The 19,597-nt window shown below is 34.3% G+C and overlaps 1 long non-coding RNA gene across 1 annotated transcript in view; it reads right to left on the bottom strand.

The window, feature by feature from the left end:
* The window catches only part of LOC136152359 (uncharacterized), a 157,149-nt gene that overhangs the window by 98,872 nt on the left and 38,680 nt on the right, over positions 1-19,597 (bottom strand). Inside the window, exon 2 of the long non-coding RNA XR_010660200.1 lies at positions 17,985-18,044. This is a non-coding gene — a long non-coding RNA (uncharacterized lncRNA). The remainder of the gene's footprint in view (positions 1-17,984; positions 18,045-19,597) is intronic.

Below are 19,597 nucleotides of genomic sequence, written 5' to 3'. Positions count from 1 at the left end.
TTAAAGATGTTCATAAGTGACAAAAAATAATATTACTACATATAGAATTTCTGGTGTGAATTAGAAAAATATTTTAAGGTTCAGTTTAGTTCAGTTCAGTCACTCAGTCGTGTCTGACTCTTCGTGACCCCATGAACCACAGCACACCAGGCCTCCCTGTCCATCATCAACTCCTGGAGTCGACCCAAACCCATGTCCATCGAGTAGGTGATGCCATCCAACCATCTTATCCTCTGTCATCCCCTTCTCCTCCTGCCCTCGATCTTTCCCAGCATCAGGGTCTTTTCAAATGAGTCAGCTCTTCACATCAGGTGGCCAAAGTACTGGAGTTTCAGCTTCAACATCTGTCCTTCCCGTGAACACCCAGGACTGATCTCCTTTAGGATGGACTGGTTGGATCTCCTTGCAGTCCAAGGGACTCTCAGGAGTCTTCGCCAACACCACAGTTCGAAAGCATCAATTATTCTGCGCTCAGCTTTCTTTAAGGTTACCTCATCACAAATATTTTCTTTGTCATATATTTGCTATCCATTTTTACACCTCCATAGTGTAAATGTAAAAACCTTATTCTGTGGTAAAAGGCAGTAGTTTCTTCAGAAGTTTTCATAGAGCTAAATACGACAAATCCCTCAGAGAAGTATGCCATATAAAATTCGTTCAGTTCAGTTCAGTCGCTTAGTCATGTCCAACTCTGTGACCCCATGGACTGCAGCACGCGAGGCCTCCCTGTCCATCACCAACTCCCAGAGTTTACTCAAAATCATGTCCATTCAGTTGGTGATGCCATCTCATCCTCTGTCATCTCCTTCTCCTCCTGCCTTTAATCTTTCCCATATTCAGGGTCTTTTCAAATGAGTCAGTTCTTCGCATCAGGTGGCCAAAGTATTGGAGTTTCAGCTTCAGCATCAGTCCTTCCAATGAATATTCAGGACTGATTTCCTTTATGACGACTGGCTGGATCTCCTTGCTCTCCAAGGGACTCTCAAGAGTCTTCTCCAACCCCACAGTTCAAAAGCATCAGTTGTTCAGCATTCAGCTTTCTTTATAGTCCAACTCTCAGATCCATACATGACCACTGGAAAAACCATAGCCTTGACTAGATGGCCCCTTGTTGGCAAAGTAATGTCTCTGCTTTTTAATATGATATTATACAAATGCATTTCTAAATTTGACTATATATCTAGATAATGATGTTAACTAAATTATTCCTCACTTTATTATTAACTAGCTTGAGCATCAATAAGGAAAAGGAAGGTTCATGATGTGTATTCATTTGTTCTTGAATAGCTTTGAAGTTACATCTTAATATATTACATACACAATTAATTGAGGAGGACATGGCAACCCACTCCAGTATTCTTGCCTGAAGAATCCCCATGGACAGAGGAGCCTGGCAGGCTACAGTTCATGGGATCACAAAGAGTCAAGACATGACTGAGCGACTAAGGACATGCCATTAATTATGTCATTACTTTCAGATTTGACACAAGATGGTACATATTTGGGGGAAAATGACATTTTTAAAAATGATAAATGTTTCTTTCTTATTAATTAAAATTAAATTCCATCTTTTTAAATAAAATAAGTTTTTAAGTTGACAGTGAAATCACTGTATTCTTAAAAAGAGCAGTGAATCTTAACTTTTGAAGACTGCTATAAGTTGAGTTTTTCTATGATCTTTCCTTCAGCTAAAACACTCAGAATAGGATTGAAAATAATATTGTCATTTCATTTGACATGGATTGTCACAGAATTTAAACTTATACTAACATGATAGAATTAATAATATCAGAACTTGCACGTTTTATTTACTTAAGTTCAAAATAACAAATATTGAGCTTTGTAAATTGTGATATTAACATAGTGAACATAGTGAATGGTTTATTTTTTATTTTCCTCAAAATAAAAAGAGTGAATGTTTAACATATGTGCTCTTAGCAAATCTAGTTAGTACTATAATAACATTTTGCAGTCCTCTATCCTAATTTGAAGAAGTAAAAAACTTGAGATTGCAATTTGTCATCTCAAATTATAAAATGGTGTATGATTTTCTTTATCCAAGCTTCTTATTTTAATGGTGAATCTGAGACTTCAAGACGTTAAACGACATGTCCATGTCTTTACTTAGTGGCAGACTACATTCTTAGCTGGGCAATGGAACCTTGATAGACTAGTTTTAATTTGATGAAATGGTTGGATGGCATCATCAACTCTATGGACATAAAGTTGAGCAAACTCCAGGAGACAGTGAAGGACAGGGACAGGGAAGCCTGGCATGCTATGGTTCATGGGGTCACAAAGAGTTGGGCATGACTTAGTGACCAAACAACAATTCTCATGTTGCTGTTCAGCTAACTTCTTTTATGACTAAACATATATTTTAGCCATTCAATGTTTACACAAAATTCAAAATTATCAGTAACAGAAACAAGTTTATAGATAGAAATTTTTACAAGTCATTGCAAAACTTAAGCCTTTTTAAAAGTTTTACTTTGCAAACACTATATTTTAATGACCTTTACTTACTTTTACTTGGAGCAGAAAAGATTTGTTAAATAATTTTAAATGTCCAGCAGGAAAAACAAATTTTAGTAATTCAGCAACACCACATAAATATAAAAAAGACAATTTAGAAGGCTAAAATAATCTTTGTTTTAAAAGATTTTATTTTAAAATTATTTTAAAATACACTGTTCCTCTTCTAAAACAGAACTTAGTGTTTTTATTAATGCTTACACAAAATCTAAACTTGAGAGTGGGGTTACATCCCCTAAGACCTAAGCTTTCTGTAAACAACAAGATTTTCTTGTAAAAATTCAACCTATCAAAGGGCCAGAAACATCACTGGCAGCAGCAGAATCTTATCACTGAAACTCAAATTACTTGCCAACATTTCTGGGGTTACTGGAGTGAAACCATCTCAACAAAAGCATGTTTTTCATTAGGTTTGTGTTTTGGGATGTTTTATCTATTACATATGGACTTCCTTAAGAGATACAAGAAATTATATGAGGCCTATCTGATAAATGCACACAGAATAACCAATTCCTTATGGTTGAAAATAAATTCTTTTAAATGAGAAGCTGCACTTTTAAAAAGTTCTAAATGTAGTCATTATAATCATTTCTTTCCTTTTGTAGTAGTACCATGTGTAGATTCAAATATATTTAATTTTAATTCAAAATCAACTGCTTGAGATAGGAAAAAATAATTACAGTGTTCTTTAATTAAAATTTCTTTTAATTCAGAAATGAAAAAACATGAGGGACATAAAATACAAGTACCTCACTAACATTTCAAAAGGTGTTTTATTCTTGTAAGAAAACGTATCTTTTAAAGGAGTGACTTTCTATTTCTTTGCCCCTTGAGAAAACATCAGAGAGCAGAGAATTAAACAAAGGTAGGCATCAAATTAGAATATAAAAGTCATGCCCAATTCACATATAATAATGCATTTTGGACAAAAAAAACGATCCCCAATCCATAGGACTACATACCTACACATGAAGTTTTCATCACAGTCTCTGTGTAAATGCTAAACCATATTTTAAAAATTAGCTCATCATCACTGAAACAATCTAAATTTTGCAAAGTTGTTCCACCAAGTGTAAACTTTATAGTGAATCAGCAAAATTGATTATTCGATATATGTCTTCTCATAAAGAGAAACAAATACTCAACCTTAAAAAAGTTCAAAAACTATAAAAAATATCATGTAAATATAGTTACAATTTTTCAGCAGATGATATCATTGTTAAAAACAACATAGTTGCTGCAAAATTCTATTTCAAAATAATCTTTTACTGCTTAATTGTGATTATTGAATTGATAAATAATGCACAGTAGTGAAAATATGAAAATTTTAATGAGCACTTATAGCTTGAAATAATTTATGTCTAAATTAAAAATTGTATTTATCAAAATATAAAATTTCTCTCATAGTGGTAGATATTTCCATTCTATTAAGATAATAAAATTCTTCTTAAAACAATAATTATAAAATTGCCATCTCACAACTTTAGTTTCTCTTTGTTTCTTGAAAATGTGTCTTTTAATGAATAAGATTAATTGCTAAATTCTACTTTTGGTATCTACCTAAACAATTATTTCAAATGCTTTCTGTAATTTAAAAAAGATGTATTCAAAAAATAAAATAAAATAAAAAATATGTATTCAATTAAATCTTGTGAATAATCTACTAATTAGCTCCTGTCTTCCAAATCATGGTTATGCTATTTATTAATATGTGATAAAGGAAAAGGTTTTTTACAACCAACCAAATAAAAACATTTACTCTATTCATATTCCAAAAAGACATTGTAAAGTTTATATTTGATGTGGATACCTTTAACGTGTGATTTTTAAAAGCAGACAATGGTTTGTCTTTAAGAAAAAAATTCTCTAAAATCTGGTTATATTTTCATTTAATACTCATATAATTTATAGACCACTAAGAAGTGTAAAATGGTTTCATTAATACTACAAAGCTAAAAGACCTATAAGTTCCTCTAAAAGACAGGCATTACAATAATTTATTATAGTATAAGATATTTTAAAAGTATATTTGTACATATACATATAAGATGTAGTATAAGATATTTATACATATATATACATATTAAAGATATTTATATATGTATATATACAAATAAGATGTAGCATAAGATATTTTTAGAAGCTCAAACCCTAAAATAAATATTCTCTAAATATTTATCCTGGATGTTTAAGTTCATTTTTATAATTTTTCTTGGAGACAATTTTATTTGAAAATACTATAGAGGAAAATATTTCAGCCAGTTTTGATAACACCTCACATGATTAAACATATTCACAATAACAAATATAAGTAAATGTAGGTTCTCTAAACATCTTTTGCACCCTGATAAATATTTATCCTTGTCTTTTGTGATAAGGTTTATTGTCTGCAGTTTTACCAAGACAGAGGTAGGGAGGGACACCTCGAAAAGAGTACTAAAGACCATGGTTGTGGAATAGGTGTTTCTGTACAAAAAAATTATTTAATTAAGATCATTTCTGGTTTTGATCTCCCTCTGTGCTGATGGAAAGAGAGTTACAAGGAAGAAGCAGGGCTCCTGCCTGCCATAAACAGGGTAGAAAAATACACCCCAACTCCAAAACAAGGAAACGCGGATCCCCCTGCTGACTAGCAATGGGAGGAAGTTAGTTATCTCCCGCGGACTTCAGAGATGAGCCCCAGAAAGGAATATGGTATGAGAACCGTAGGCACTTAGAGAAGGTGAAGGAAATAGAGCTAAACCACTCATGATGGTTTAGTTCCACTGTTGGGTCGTGATACAGTCCAATTTTTGAAAACAAATGGCTCGGACTTTATATTTCAGAAATCATGGCCGTAATATTTCTAAAGGAGTGGGGATGGTGTTCCCTAATACTCTATTTGAGCAGCAGAATGATGTATCAGTAGACTGCTTTTGTGCATCAAGTGAATATTGTCTTTTTACTACTTCACATCAATGAAAATTTTTTCCACTGAATCTCCAGCAATATTTGAATATCATAATATAGCACTTTACAAAATGGAGATCTTTAATAAGCAAATTATAATGGAATTCACGTGTTCCCCAAAATGTTAAACATTTGAAAGCCAAAGTTTGGCCGTCCAGTTCACAGTTTTGAACCATGTTGTTTTCATGGAAGTTAGGAAGAGGTGATGTTAGGGAAAACTTGAGTCTTCCTGCCTTTGACAGTTTCTTTGTAAAGTTATAGAGTGAACTTGAAAATACTGATAGACTATGAACCTATCCCACAATATTTGGTTCTGTAAGGCTTTTATATGTAATTTGTAAGTTCATGCTACAGCCTTTCACCAAAAAAAAAAAAGAAAAAAATCATTACAAGTCATGCCTGATTCATTAGGTTTTCTGATTCATTTTTATTAAAATTTATTAAAAAATAAAATATAAATATCTTTCTCTGGTGGCTCAGCAGTAAAGAATTCATCTGTAATGCCAGATATACAGGAGATCCAGTATCAATCCCTGGGTCAGGAGAGACCCTAAAATAGGAAATGGCAACCCACTCCAATATTCGTGCCTGGAAAACTCTATGGACAGAGAAGCCTGGCAGGCTACCATTCGTGGGATCACAGAGTCAGACACAACTCTTATAATATAAATATAAATAAATAAACACCAATATCCCAGAATAATATAATTATATTAAAGTATTCTCCATCAGCTGAACTTTGTACATTGAAAAGGTTTCCCTGCTGTTTCTTAAGAAATTGTCCATTAGCAAGTTCTTGTTTCTCTGCGTGGTAAATTGAAACACTGGGATTTCAACCAAAATCAAACCTCACTAAGAAACAATAGCGATAAAGCAGCGACACCCTGGTGACAATGATTTGCTTTGCCGTATTACTTGATAGAGTATAATTTTCTAGTGATGTTCTAAAGATGGACAGAAGCTTGGATAATTTTTATAATGAATTTTTATAATTTAATAATATTTTATAATTTTATAATAATTATAATTATATAATTATTTCTTTATATAATTATTATGTATTATAAATATAAATATAATTAAAATAATATAATTATAATAAAAATTATAAAAATGTAAATACAAAAAACAGAGATAGCAACAGCTATAAATTTATATCTTTAAAACTAAAATGTATGTTCATCATAAATTGGCTCTTTATTTGACTAGAGAATAAGTAGCAGTTACACAAAAGGACCATAGACTATAAAGTAGAAGAACACAGTATAGGATTTTCATCAATGAACATATGAAAAAGCAATTACTTTATGAAGATTAAAAAAAACCCAGTTCCCTTCTCACTAACTGTGGGTGTATAGTGACACTATCCAGGCCTTCTGATTCTCAGCTTCTCTGGGAAGGAGCAACAATAATATTCTACAATAAGTCCACAGACTTATATTAAGAAGTAAAGATAGATCCTGTCATCCAGGATCATAAATAAGCTACCCCTAAAATTATGTCATCCAGCAGAAGATGATTGTGATACTCACTAGAACTTGGTTACAAATACTCCAATTTTCCTCTCATGGGCACTTAGTAGGAATGTATTTTGATATCATTTTGACTTAGTTATGACCTTATGACTTGTATTGGTCAATGAATGTGAGCAGATATAATACTTCAAGAGTTAGCATGCCATTCACCTATATCCTTTTCTCGGTTATAACAGTCAAGGTGGTCCCTCCATGAGCCTGGACTGATGTTAAAAGTTATTTGAGTTCTGTAGTATAAAGTAAAAGAGTAAACCTTTGTTGCAGTAAACCAATGAAATGTGAGATGCCTTATTACTGCACCATAACCTCGAATATTCTGACTCACAAAATATATAAATTCCCAAAGGAAAGTGCTTTATGAACATGTTTTATAAACTGTTACATTTCATATAAAATTGTAATTTTCCAACAAATACATCCTTTAACTGTTTAAAAAAGAAAAAAAAAAAGCTGTGCCTTAAATTCCATACATTAAACAGATCAATTTGTCAATTTTTTTCAGTCTTTGTTCAAAATGGACCATAACCTACCAAGATGGAGTTTTATGATGTGTCATAGTTAAGAGGTATGCTTGAAGGACTGTGGCATAGCTACACTTGCATAAGGATATTTAGAGAGTACAGTTGACTTCTGAACAACACAGGATTGAACTGTGTGGGCCAACATATATATGGTTTTTTAATAAATCAACATCATTATACTATCCTGAGTTTGGTTGAGTCCTTAGATGCAGGACTCAGTCCTCAGATATGGAGGGTAGACTACGGGACCTGAGCATGCATGGATTTTGGTATCCCTGGTGGGTGTTGCGTCTCTTCCACTGTTTTACTGAGAAACAACTGAACTTCCTTTTTTGGAGCTCCTCTGGCATATCTATTCACTTCCTGTCCTTTCAGTGTGTGAACCTTCATTACTGTTAACGAATGACTGAATACAAAGAAGAAATGTATTCAGTTCATCAATGATAGCAGCCATTTTTGAGAATTTACCATATGCCTAGTAGTTGAGATGAGTACTAGGGAAGAGGTTCTTAACGCTGGTGTCACATTATAATCATCTGAGGAGATGTAATAAACACTACTTCCTGAGCCCTGCCTAAAACCAATTAAATCAGGATCTCTGCAAGTGAGATCTGAGTATTCTTTCTCCCCCACCAAGTAGGGGGATTAGTAGTCAAAAAGTAAGATTATGTTTTCAGTTCAGTTCAGTCGTTCAGTTGTGTCCAACTTTTTGCGACCCCATGGACTGCAGCATGCCAGGCTTTCCTGTCCATCACCAACTCCCAGAGCTTACTCAAACTCATGTCCATTGAGCAGATGATGCCATACAAACATCTCATCTCTGTTGTCCTCTTCTCCTCCCACCTTCAATGTTTCCCAGCATCAGGGTCTTTTCAAATGAGTTACTATTAAGAAAGCAAAGAAACAAACTGATGCTGGTAAAGACTGAAGGCAGAAGGAGAAGAGGGTGACAGAGGATGAGATGGTTGGGTGGCATCACTGATTCAATGGATATGAACTTGGGAAGTCACTGGAAGATAGTGAGGGACAGGGAGGCCTGGCAAGCTGCAAGTCCATGGGGTTGCAGAGAGTTGGACACGACTTGGCAACAGAACAACAAAAACAATATTTTCAAAGTACACAATTTGATCAGAGATCATTCTGTCATTTTTGAGATGGCACCTGAGTACTGCATTTCAGACTCTTTTGTTGACTACGAGAGCTACTCATTTATTCTGAGGGATTCATGCCCACAGTAATAGATGATCATCTGAATTAAATTCACCCATTCTGGTCCCTTTTAGTTCACTGATTCCTAAAAGGTCAATATTCACTCTAGACAACGCCTGCTTGAACACTTCCAGTTTGCCTTGATTCATGGACCTAACATTCCAGGTTCCTATGCAATACTGTTCTTTACAGCAACAGGCTCTACTTTCACCACCAGACACATCACAACTGGGCATTGTGTCTGCTTTGGCTCAGCCTCTTCATTCTTTCTGGAGCTATTTCTCTACTCTTCTCAAGTAGCATACTGGGTACCTACCAACCTGGGGAGTTAATCTTTCAGTGTCATATCTTTTTGCCTTTTCATACTGTTCATGGGATCCTCAAGGCAAGAATGTAAAGTGGTTTGCCATTCCCTTTTCCAGTGGACCATGTTTTATCAGAACTCTCCATCATAACCCATCTGTCCTGGGTGGCCCAGCACAGCATGGCTCATAGTTTCATTGAGTTAGGCAAGGTTATGATCCAAGTTATCAGTATGCTTGGTTTTTACCCGCTAGCAAAGTAATGCTCAAAACTCTCCAAGTCAGGCTTCAACAGTACATGAACTGAGAACTTCCAGATGTTCAAGCTGGATTTAGAAAAGACAGAGGAACCAATGATCAAAATGCCAACATCCGTTGGATCATTGAAAAAGTAAAAGAGTTCCAGAAAAACAACTATTTTTGCTTTATTGGCTATGCCAAATCTTTTGCCTGTGTGGATCACAGAAAACTGTGGAAAATTCTTCAAGGGATGGGACTATCAGAGCACCTGACCTGCCTCCTGAGAAATCTGCATGCAGGTCAAGAAGAAACAATTAGAACTGGACATGGAACAACAGACTGGTTCCAAATTGGGAAAGGAGTATGTCAAGGCTGTATATTGTCACCCTGTTTATTCAACTTATATGCAAAATACATCATGCAAAATGTCAGGCTGGATGAAGCACAAGCTGGAATCAGCACTGCTGGGAGAAATATCAATAACTTCAGATATGCAGATGACACCACCCTCATGGCAGAAAGTAAAGAGGAACAACAGTGCCTCGATGCAGGTGAAAGAGGAGAGTGAAAAAAACAGGCTTAAAACTCAACAATCAAAAAATGAAGATCATCACATCTGGTACCATCACTTCATGACACGTAGATGGGGACACATGGAAACAGATGTTATTTTCTTGGGCTCCAATAACACTGCATATGGTGACTACAGCAACAAAAGCAAAAGACACTTGCTCCTTGGAAGAAAAGCTATGACAAACCTAAACAGCATATTAAAAACAGAGACATTACTTTGCTGACAAAAGTCCATCTATTCAAAGCTATGGTTTTATCAGTAGTCATGCTTGGATGCAAGAGTTGGACCATAAAGAAGGCTGAATGCTGAAGAACTGATGCTTTTGAGCTGTGGTGTTGGAGAAGACTCTGGAGAGTCCCTTGGACTGCAAGGAGATCAACCAGTAAATCCTAAAGGAAATCAGTGCTGAATAGTCATTGGAAGGACTGATGCTGAAGCTGAAGCTCCAATACTTTAGCCACCTGATGCAAAGAACTGACTCATTGGAAAACACCCTGATGCTGGGAAAGATTGAAGGCAGGAAGAGAAGGGGATGGTAGAGGATGAGAGGTTGGATGGGATCACTGACTCAATGGACATGAGTTTGAGCAAGCTCTGGGAAATGGTGAAGGACAGGGAAGGCTGGTGTGCTGCTGTGCATGGGGTTGCAATGAATTGGACATGACTGAGAGACTGAACAACAACAACAATGACAAAATAATTTTATAAGCTTTGACATAGATAGATGGATGCAAAATATCATCACAATCAACTTTCTTCATCTATTCCTGAGTATTTTTTAATCTCAGGTGTTTCTAAGGAGCAGCCAAATTTGAGCAACATGGTAGTATATATAGAAAAAGAGATAAATAAGAATGGTATCTCACTCTTGAGAGTCCCTACAAGGATGACAGCTGACTCAAACCAGTCAATCTTAAAGGAAATCAACCCTGAATATTCATCAAAAGAACTATTGCTGAAGCTGAGGCACCAAGATTTTGGTCATGTGATGCAAAGAGCGACTCCCTGGAAAAGATACTGATTCTGGGAAAGGCATCAGGCAGGATGAAGGCAAAAGGATAAAGAGATAGCAGAGGATGAGATGGTTAGATAGCATCACTGACTTAATGGATATGAATTTGAGAAATCTCTGGAAGACAGTGGAGGACAGATGAGCCTGGTGTGCTGCAGTCTATGGTGTCTCAAAGTGTTGGACATGATTTAGTGACTGAACAACAAATATAGCCATATTTAATTCTAAACGAGAGAACCTAAAATATACCTAAACATAGTAGAGGTATATTGTTGGAAAACAGTAGGAATGGAAAAACATATTCACATTACAGTTAGTCATAAGCAACTAGCTATAATCTGATGAATAAAATATTTCTATCATAAAATCATTTATGCTTTACAACATTTCATATGATGAAATCATCATATTCATCATATGAAATAACTTTTACTCTGAAATAAAACTTTAAATGTCTTTCAAAAGCTCACAATAAAGATACCTTACTCTCCCCTTTGAATCACATAAAAATAGAAGTATTTCAAAACAATATTTAATATTCAAAAACACTGTAATGAAAATAAATAAATGTTAATATTTGCTGTTGTTAAAACTACTCTTTTACAAAAAAGTACTTATCAGAGATTTCAGAATTTTATTTAAAAATTCAAAAAAGCCTACATGAAGCCAAATTTCAGTGATTTTTAATATTGAGATACTTATTTTAACTCTTTTGTATTTAGTCTTATTTGACCCAGTTCTCTTTTTATAATCAATTTGAAGTTATTGTGAAAGGCTTCTCATGCTTATCTGCATATATTTATCACTATAGTTATGGTCCATCTGTCACTGACTAGATAATTCACTGAACTTGATAATTCACTCAACTTTTCTGGTACTATATCTATATAACATGAACATTAGGCTAGATGTTCTCAAGAACACTATCAGATATATAAAACTATAATTTTGCATATAGAAGCCCATCCTTTCACACTAGGAACTCACTCAAAATTGGAAAACTCGAATGATGTTAAGCTATTTGCTGTCACATCATAGTTGTCAACTCTGAACAGTAGAGTCCCTTTTTAGAAGGAAAAAGAAAAAAATGTTTGCAAACCTTTAATATGGAAATTAATCTTTTCAAAGTTTTAATATAAAACTAAATATACATTCATAGGGCTTATAATGCTTACATGACTTCCCTGGTGGCTCAGCTGGTAAAGAATCTGTGTATAATGTGGGAGACCTGGGTTTGATCCCTGGGTTGGGAAGATCCCCTGGAGAAGGGAAAGGCTACCCACTCTAATATTCTGGCCTGGAGAATTCCACGGACTGTTTAGTCCACAGGGTCGCAAGGAGTCGAACATGACTGAGAGACTTTCACCTCGCTATAATGCTTACAATACTATAAAGTCAAAAGGAATGTGTAAAGTAAAGCTACCAAAAAAAGTCATTTTCTCCCCTGCTGATGAACTAGAAAACCAAAGATTTTCTTACTCTCCAGGACATAGGAAAAGAAAGTCTTGATAGTGACTAAGTCAATTCAGAATAATGTTTTCTTCATCAATGGTTAAAGATCAGTGCAACTGTAGTACATTCAATTTATTTTCCTTCATTATTGAAGTAGTCAAAATAATCTAGAAAGTGTTCAAAGACTGTGTCATTGACAATGTGTATGGAATATACTACATATCTCACCATTGAGTTGACAAACCTTGACACTTGGAAAGAAGTGACTGTGACCAGGCAGTTAAAATTTATAAAGGATAATTTCAGAGACTTAACATTTGGTTGAAACTTCTTAACTCAACAAAAATATAAGGAAAACCTGGTTTGGCTGCTCTTCATGTGATGAAGACAAGCATGACAAAAACAACTATTTGAAATAAGTCGCGCCAAATAGCTGCTAAATTTATTTAATCTTGATGTAAAACTCTCCACCTCAAATTTTCCATGACATCCTCATGAATGTCCTATTTCTAGGCAACTCAGCCTAACTCTCTCAGTTAAAGAATCAAATATCCAATTACATTCTTTAAAAAAAAAAAACACTGAAAATTACATAAATACTCCACTGCCAGGAAAAATCATAATAATACAGCCTTAAAGGTAAATTATTTAGAGGTCTATGTATACAACCATTTTGAATCAAATCAGAATACTTGCATCATATAACAATTATGTTACATCACGTCTCTTAAATTTATATTCAAACTGCAAACCATTGTTTTCTTTAGCTTCCACAGGTAATGGAAAGCAATTAATCTTAGAGTATTAAACAGTTGTAACCACAATACTGAATAAATTTCTGATGCTTGAAGCATCAGTTTAACAACCAGAAAACACAGCTAGATGAAGTCACTGTCCAAGCCATTGTCTAAGTCACATAGGTGATTGTCTAAGTCACATACATAATTTCCATTTGTCTGGCATCCCCCTAATATGAAACTTCAAAGTTTTCATAAATTACAAAATTAAACAGCATCTCATCAATCTGACCCACCCAGAAAATCACAAGGTCTTGCTTATCATAAATCTAAGTCTTCTCAAAATAATGATCAACAAACACTATTTGAGTACCCACTGTGTATCAGAAAATGATCTAAATATGAAGAAGCCACAACACACAGTAGTCAAAGATGACGACATTCACATGAGTGGGGAGAGAAGTAAGATGACTTACTTCTCAGTCAAGTAAACTGAGAAGATATGAACTTGGTACCAAGTTGTAAGAAAAACAAAATGCCAGCCTGGGGAGTTTGTGCTTTTCCTCTAAGCAAAGCAAAATCATAAAAATTTTGAATGGGTGACTATCTCATTAGTGTTCATCACTCAGTCAGGTCCACCTTTTTGTGACCCCATAGACTGTAGCCCGCCAGGTTCCTCTGTCCATGGTATTCTCCAGGCAAAAAAACTGGAGTGAGTAGCTGTTCCCTTCTCCAGGGGATCTTCCCAACCTAGGGACGAACCTGAGTCTCCTGCACTGCAAGCAGATTCTTTACCATCTTAGCCACAAGGGAAGACCTAGAATTAATTATCTCATTAATTACATACACATTTCAGGGAGAACCTTAATGTCACTGTGGTTGATGGACGAGAGAGGGAGGGATACAGAAATAGTTAGGAGCTTGTAAAAAATCAAGAAGCAGATTTTGTGGTTCTAACACTAAGGTAACACATACAAAGATAAAGAGAAGTAGAGAAGCTTGGGACAAGTGTAAAGATGTGAACAATAGGATTTTGATGAATGTCAGTTAGGGGTAGGGATGAATGTCAGTGGGAAATTAATCAGGAGGCTGTGACTGGCATATATACATTACTCTATGTAAAACAGAGAGCTAGTGGGAGCCCGCTGTATGGCACAGGGAACCCAACTCAGTGCTGTTATGACCTAGATGAATGGTATAGGTGAGGGGTGGGGGTAGGGCCAAGAGGGACGGGATATATATACACATAGCCGATTCACTTTGTTGTACGGAAGAAAGTAACACAACATTGTAAAGCAACTATATACCAATAAAAAGACTTTAGCATAAAATAATAATTTAATAAAGATTACATGTTAAGAGCCTAGAAGTTTACTACCAACCATAAACCAGGACAAGACTGATAGGAGGTGTAAGTTTAGAGACAAAGATAGAACTTAGTAAAGTTTTGGGTATCTTTAGGTTATCAAATTAAAGATAGACTCATGCTAATTGGAGATACTGAACCTTGGAGAGTTCAAGCAGAAGATTAAGATTTCTTTAGCATAGGGATTAAACATTCTAGCTGAGCTAGGGAGATAGCATTTTCTACTTCCTATTATAGTGCCTAACACATAGCTGATTTTCAACAAATGTTTGATGGGTGGCTGGATGAACATTGACTATAAAATTCTGGAAGAATTTCATCTTGATGTTTACAAGCTATATATACATATAGCAAAATTGTTAAAGAGAAAAGGGAAGGGAAATAAGATAACTCAGCAGACAAAGCCATTATACTGGATATTTAAAAGGGTAGTGTCAAAGAGTGTCAAAAAGTACTGAGAAGAAAATCTGATAAATGTCCTGGATGAAGGAAATAGGAATATAGAGGGAAGAGCCAGAGCCTTGGGAAGGAATAGGTCAACAACACTTCTTGCTTAGAAAAGAGAGTATTTCTAAAGGTCAGACTCCTAAAAGATCCTAATGTTGGATCCAAAAAGATTTTAATTTTTTTCCTCTGGCCTTAGTGTTATCCCCATTGTAGTTGATCTTTTTCATCCCTGAAAGACTCATCTTCCTAAATAAGTACAACTTATTATATGCTTATTCCTAAACAAGTATGACTGATATAACTCACCAACTTATGCCTGGCAGCTTTGTGACTAGAATATAAATTCAGTGAATCACTTGGGCTTTGTAAGAATTTGTACAAAGTAGCCCCATCTCTGTTCAGCAGACAGACTATAAAAACATGAAACTTGAACAATATGGTTACTTATGTTAAACTGAATAAATAAAAATATATTTGACTTAGAACATGCCATGAATTATATATTGTTTTAAAACATTCTCCAAAGATTTAAAAAGTTGATGATATTAAAACCTTAATATAAATAATCTAGAATACACTTGTAGAAATTATGATAGAAATACATCTCAGAATTTAAAAAATTCAATAGAAATCGATTAATTATTCAACAGATTTAACAAAATAGAAAAGATAAAATATATCCACAGAGCATATTGTAAAGATTCCAATGTGAATATAACCACCTTAACAGTACTCAAAAGAAAGAATAAAAAATGCTATAAAGGAAGGAATTAAAAATACTATAAATCACTTCACTTTTGAGCATTTTTTCAAAGTCCCTCATAAATTAAAAAAATAAATAAACATTGAATTAAAGTATGTATAAAAGATTAAGCTTCCAGCTATTCAAAGAATACTTAAAATTAGCGAGAGAGGAAAACCAAATCATCACCTCAACAGATTCAAGTGATATTTGTGTACCTGAAGCATCAACAGAAATTTCTGGTCATCTAGTTCACTAAGAATATGATAACTTCTTAACATGAAAAGGAATAAAACATAGTCAACATCATACTTAAATGATCATCAAGAGAGTCATCCCCAATAAAACTAGGAAGAAGTTATTTATCACTATTTAGCATTGAACTGAAAGCTGTAGTCAAGAAAATTTACGTGGTGAACTCAAAATTTAAGTGTTGAATATTAAAAACAAAAATTATCTATAAGCAATTTCTTTTTGAAGATAAAATTATTTTCAGAGTGAAAACACAAAAGAACCAACAGAAAGGTAATTACAACAAATAAAGAGCTTAAATGAGGTAACAGGATACCAAAAAAAAGCACAAATTTACATTATTTATCTGACTTTTCAGAAAAAAAATTAAAAAGCAATGGATAATTTTGAAACAACTGAGCACTGTTCTAAGCACTTTATTTCTATTAACTTGCTTAGTCTTCAAGAGAAATTCATCAACTAGGTATAGATTATTATTTTTCCTATAAGAAATGAAAGGCCCAGAGAGAGTAAAGAATTTACCGAATGTCATGCAGAGAGAGAGAACAAGTGATTCAAACTCAGGTTGCAGAGTCATTTGGGGACAAATAGGGTAAACCTAAATTTTTTCTGGGCCCCAAAATCACTGCAGATGGTGATTGCAGCCATGAAATTAAAAGACGCTTACTCCTTGGAAGGAAAGTTATGACCAACCTAGACAGCATATTAAAAAGCAGAAAGATTACTTTGTCAACAAAGGTCCATCTAGTTAAGGCTATGGTTTTCCCAGTGGTCATGTACGGATGTGAGAGTTGGACTATAAAGAAAGCTGAGCACCAAAGAATTGATGCTTTTGAACTGTGGTGTTGGAGAAGACTCTTGAGAGTTGGAGATCCAGCCAGTCCATCCTAAAGGAAATCAGTCGTGGGTGTTCATTGGAAGGACAGATGTTGAAGCTGAAACTCCAATACTTTGGCCACCTGATGCAAATAACTGACTCATTTCAAAAGACCCTGATGCTGGGAAAGATTGAAAGAAGGAGGAGAAGGGGACAACAGAGGACGAGATGTTTGGATGGCATCACCGACTCAATGGACATGGGTTTGGGTGGACTCTGGGAGTTGGTGATGGACAGAGAGGCCTGACGTGCTGTGGTTCATGGGCTTACAAAGAGTTGGACACGACTGAGTGACTGAACTGAACTGAAATTATATATTGCCATCACTTTCATTTTTCAAATTCCTGCAAAAAATTATGTGTTCACATACCTAAAACATTCACCAGTATATTCAAAGGGTTAACTGGTTATGTTTAGGTGGTAAGAGCATGGCTGCTTTGTTCTTATTTGAATTTATTTTCATTTAATATCTGTCTATGGTAAATATATATAATGAGAAAATATAATAAACGAAATTTTATAGCACTTTCCTTGTGCCATGAGGTCAGATGTAGAATTATCTGTATTTTGGACATCTCCTTATTTCAACAGTGTGAAAACACAGACAGCCCATCTGGCAAACACCATGATTATCACAAACTTTAAGGACGACAGTCCTCAGTTTCTGGCAAATTGCTTCTAAACTAAACAAGAATAATAATGGCTTCACTTATCCCATCTCAGAATCTGATGAAATAACTATTAATGAAGATAACAAAGTAAGTTTAGACCAATGTACTCAGATGTCAAAAGGTACAGATTTCAATATCATTTTCAAGTAAACTACCCATCTGTTGAAGCCCATAAATCATATTTTACAATTTCAATATAAGAAGAAACATAAGTATACAGAAAGAGAATTTTACATGTATATTTCTACAAACAGTCCTACCTATCTATATTTGCTTATAGCAGATCTATTAATTTCCAGGCACTAACTTTATTCCAGTTTTTAGAGGACAGTCATAAACACTCCCCAAGTTTACATGCCATATATTTTCATTTCAGCATGATAATTTAAAAAATAAAAGAAAGTTCTTTCATAATTCTCCTTTAAAAGTGATTCAAAAGAATACAAATAAAAATGATTCAAAATATGAGCGAAGAATAGTAATTAATAATTCTCATTTAAATACTCAGAAAATTATATTAATTACAGATGAAAAATGGTAATATAGCAAGTAGTTCTACTTACCACTTGAATAGAATGCTTCAAATTCATTTGGACAATTATCCCAACAAAATTCCTAATGACCTGAAAATAAGAGTGATTGAGGAGGATCAACACTTTATATACTATTTTATAACATATTAATCCCATATGATATCTGACTCATATGTGTTCTAGATTTCCACAAGGATACATCCAGACTTAGGATTTCCATTTAATATGAATATTGTCTAAACCTGGGAAGTATCACGCCCATGTATTTATTAACATACCACCTTTCATGCTCCCTAGTGCACTTTTCCAGCCTGCCTGCTCTCACCCTCAACCCTAACCTACAGAACCACAAGGCAGAAAAAAGGAATAATTCATTCTGACTTTAACTTGGTACTTCCCTCAAAGTTAAGAGATTGTACCACTGTGTTCTTATTTTCCAATGCAAACTTTCTGGGGGGTAAAATTGCATTATGATGCTTTAGTGTGATAAGACAAAATCTATATCATGAAAATTTTAATCCATATACTAGATGACTTAACTGATAAATTTAGAAATTATATCATCTATGGAAAAATATTTATTTAAGGTTGGGATTACAAGATTATTGAGCTACATATTGTAATTGCTAAGTAATTTTATAACACCAGACCACTCATCAATCAAAAAAATCCTTATTTTTAAAAGATAAGGAAAATGAGACCTAATGAAGGAGGAATAGTTTGGCTAAAATCTTAGCTTCGAGGCAGTACTAACGATCAGATGCTAAATCTCAAGGCTTTTGCTTATCTTTTTTCCATGGTATTATTTCAAAACATTTATTAAGGTTCTGATATATACCAGGCACTGAATTGAGCACTGGATATGAACAAGACAGGTAAAGGACACTCCTTCATGAAATTTAATTCTAGTGATCTTGAGTCAATGAGATAACAAATATATATTCCATTCTTATAAAATACAGAATGTAAATATAAACAAGATTTTAGAATACAGTTCTATTGTGAGGCAAGCCTGCTTTCCAATGAATATTCCCTTTTCAGGCCACAAAATACTTAGCTAAACATCTAAATGTCTTTGATGTGTAGATAGATATTTTGTGCAAAGATAAATCCTCAAAAACTGAAAGCAACACATTTTTTTTCCTACTGAATGTTTTGAAGCGAATCTTTAATTTGCTTACTGATCCAAATCTGTCTCAACTTTCAGACTCAGTGTGAAGCTTACAAGCATGCTGTAGAGATGAGAAGTTCCACATGTGCAAATGAGTAAATAGATTCCACATGGAAGAACAGAATAAAGACCTTGAGATCCGTTTTGCAAATAATTTCTTAACTACTGTTTCATATTTAGCAATGAGTTCAGTGTTATGTTTAGAGCAGGCATTTGCAAAATAGGATGATATAGTTTAAACATAAAAGACTGAATTTTTAGACTACTAAAGCACCTTTTTGGTGCTTTCATTTTCATGCCTCCAACCAATAAGATATTAAGTAGCTATTAATACTTTTCTGTGTAGTTGTTTTATCTTGTTGACTTTAGAAATGTAAACAAAGAGCCCCAAATAACATACAAAACATGAGCTTAAGTTTGGCCTGAAACTATAGTTCTGTAAAATTAAAATGATACAAAGATACACAGAATG

This window comes from Muntiacus reevesi, chromosome 21 (genome assembly GCF_963930625.1).
Source record: "Muntiacus reevesi chromosome 21, mMunRee1.1, whole genome shotgun sequence".
Taxonomy (NCBI): Eukaryota; Metazoa; Chordata; class Mammalia; order Artiodactyla; family Cervidae; genus Muntiacus; species Muntiacus reevesi.
The sequence above is the reverse complement of the archived record's forward strand: the minus strand, read 5'-3'. Positions and strand labels throughout refer to the sequence as shown.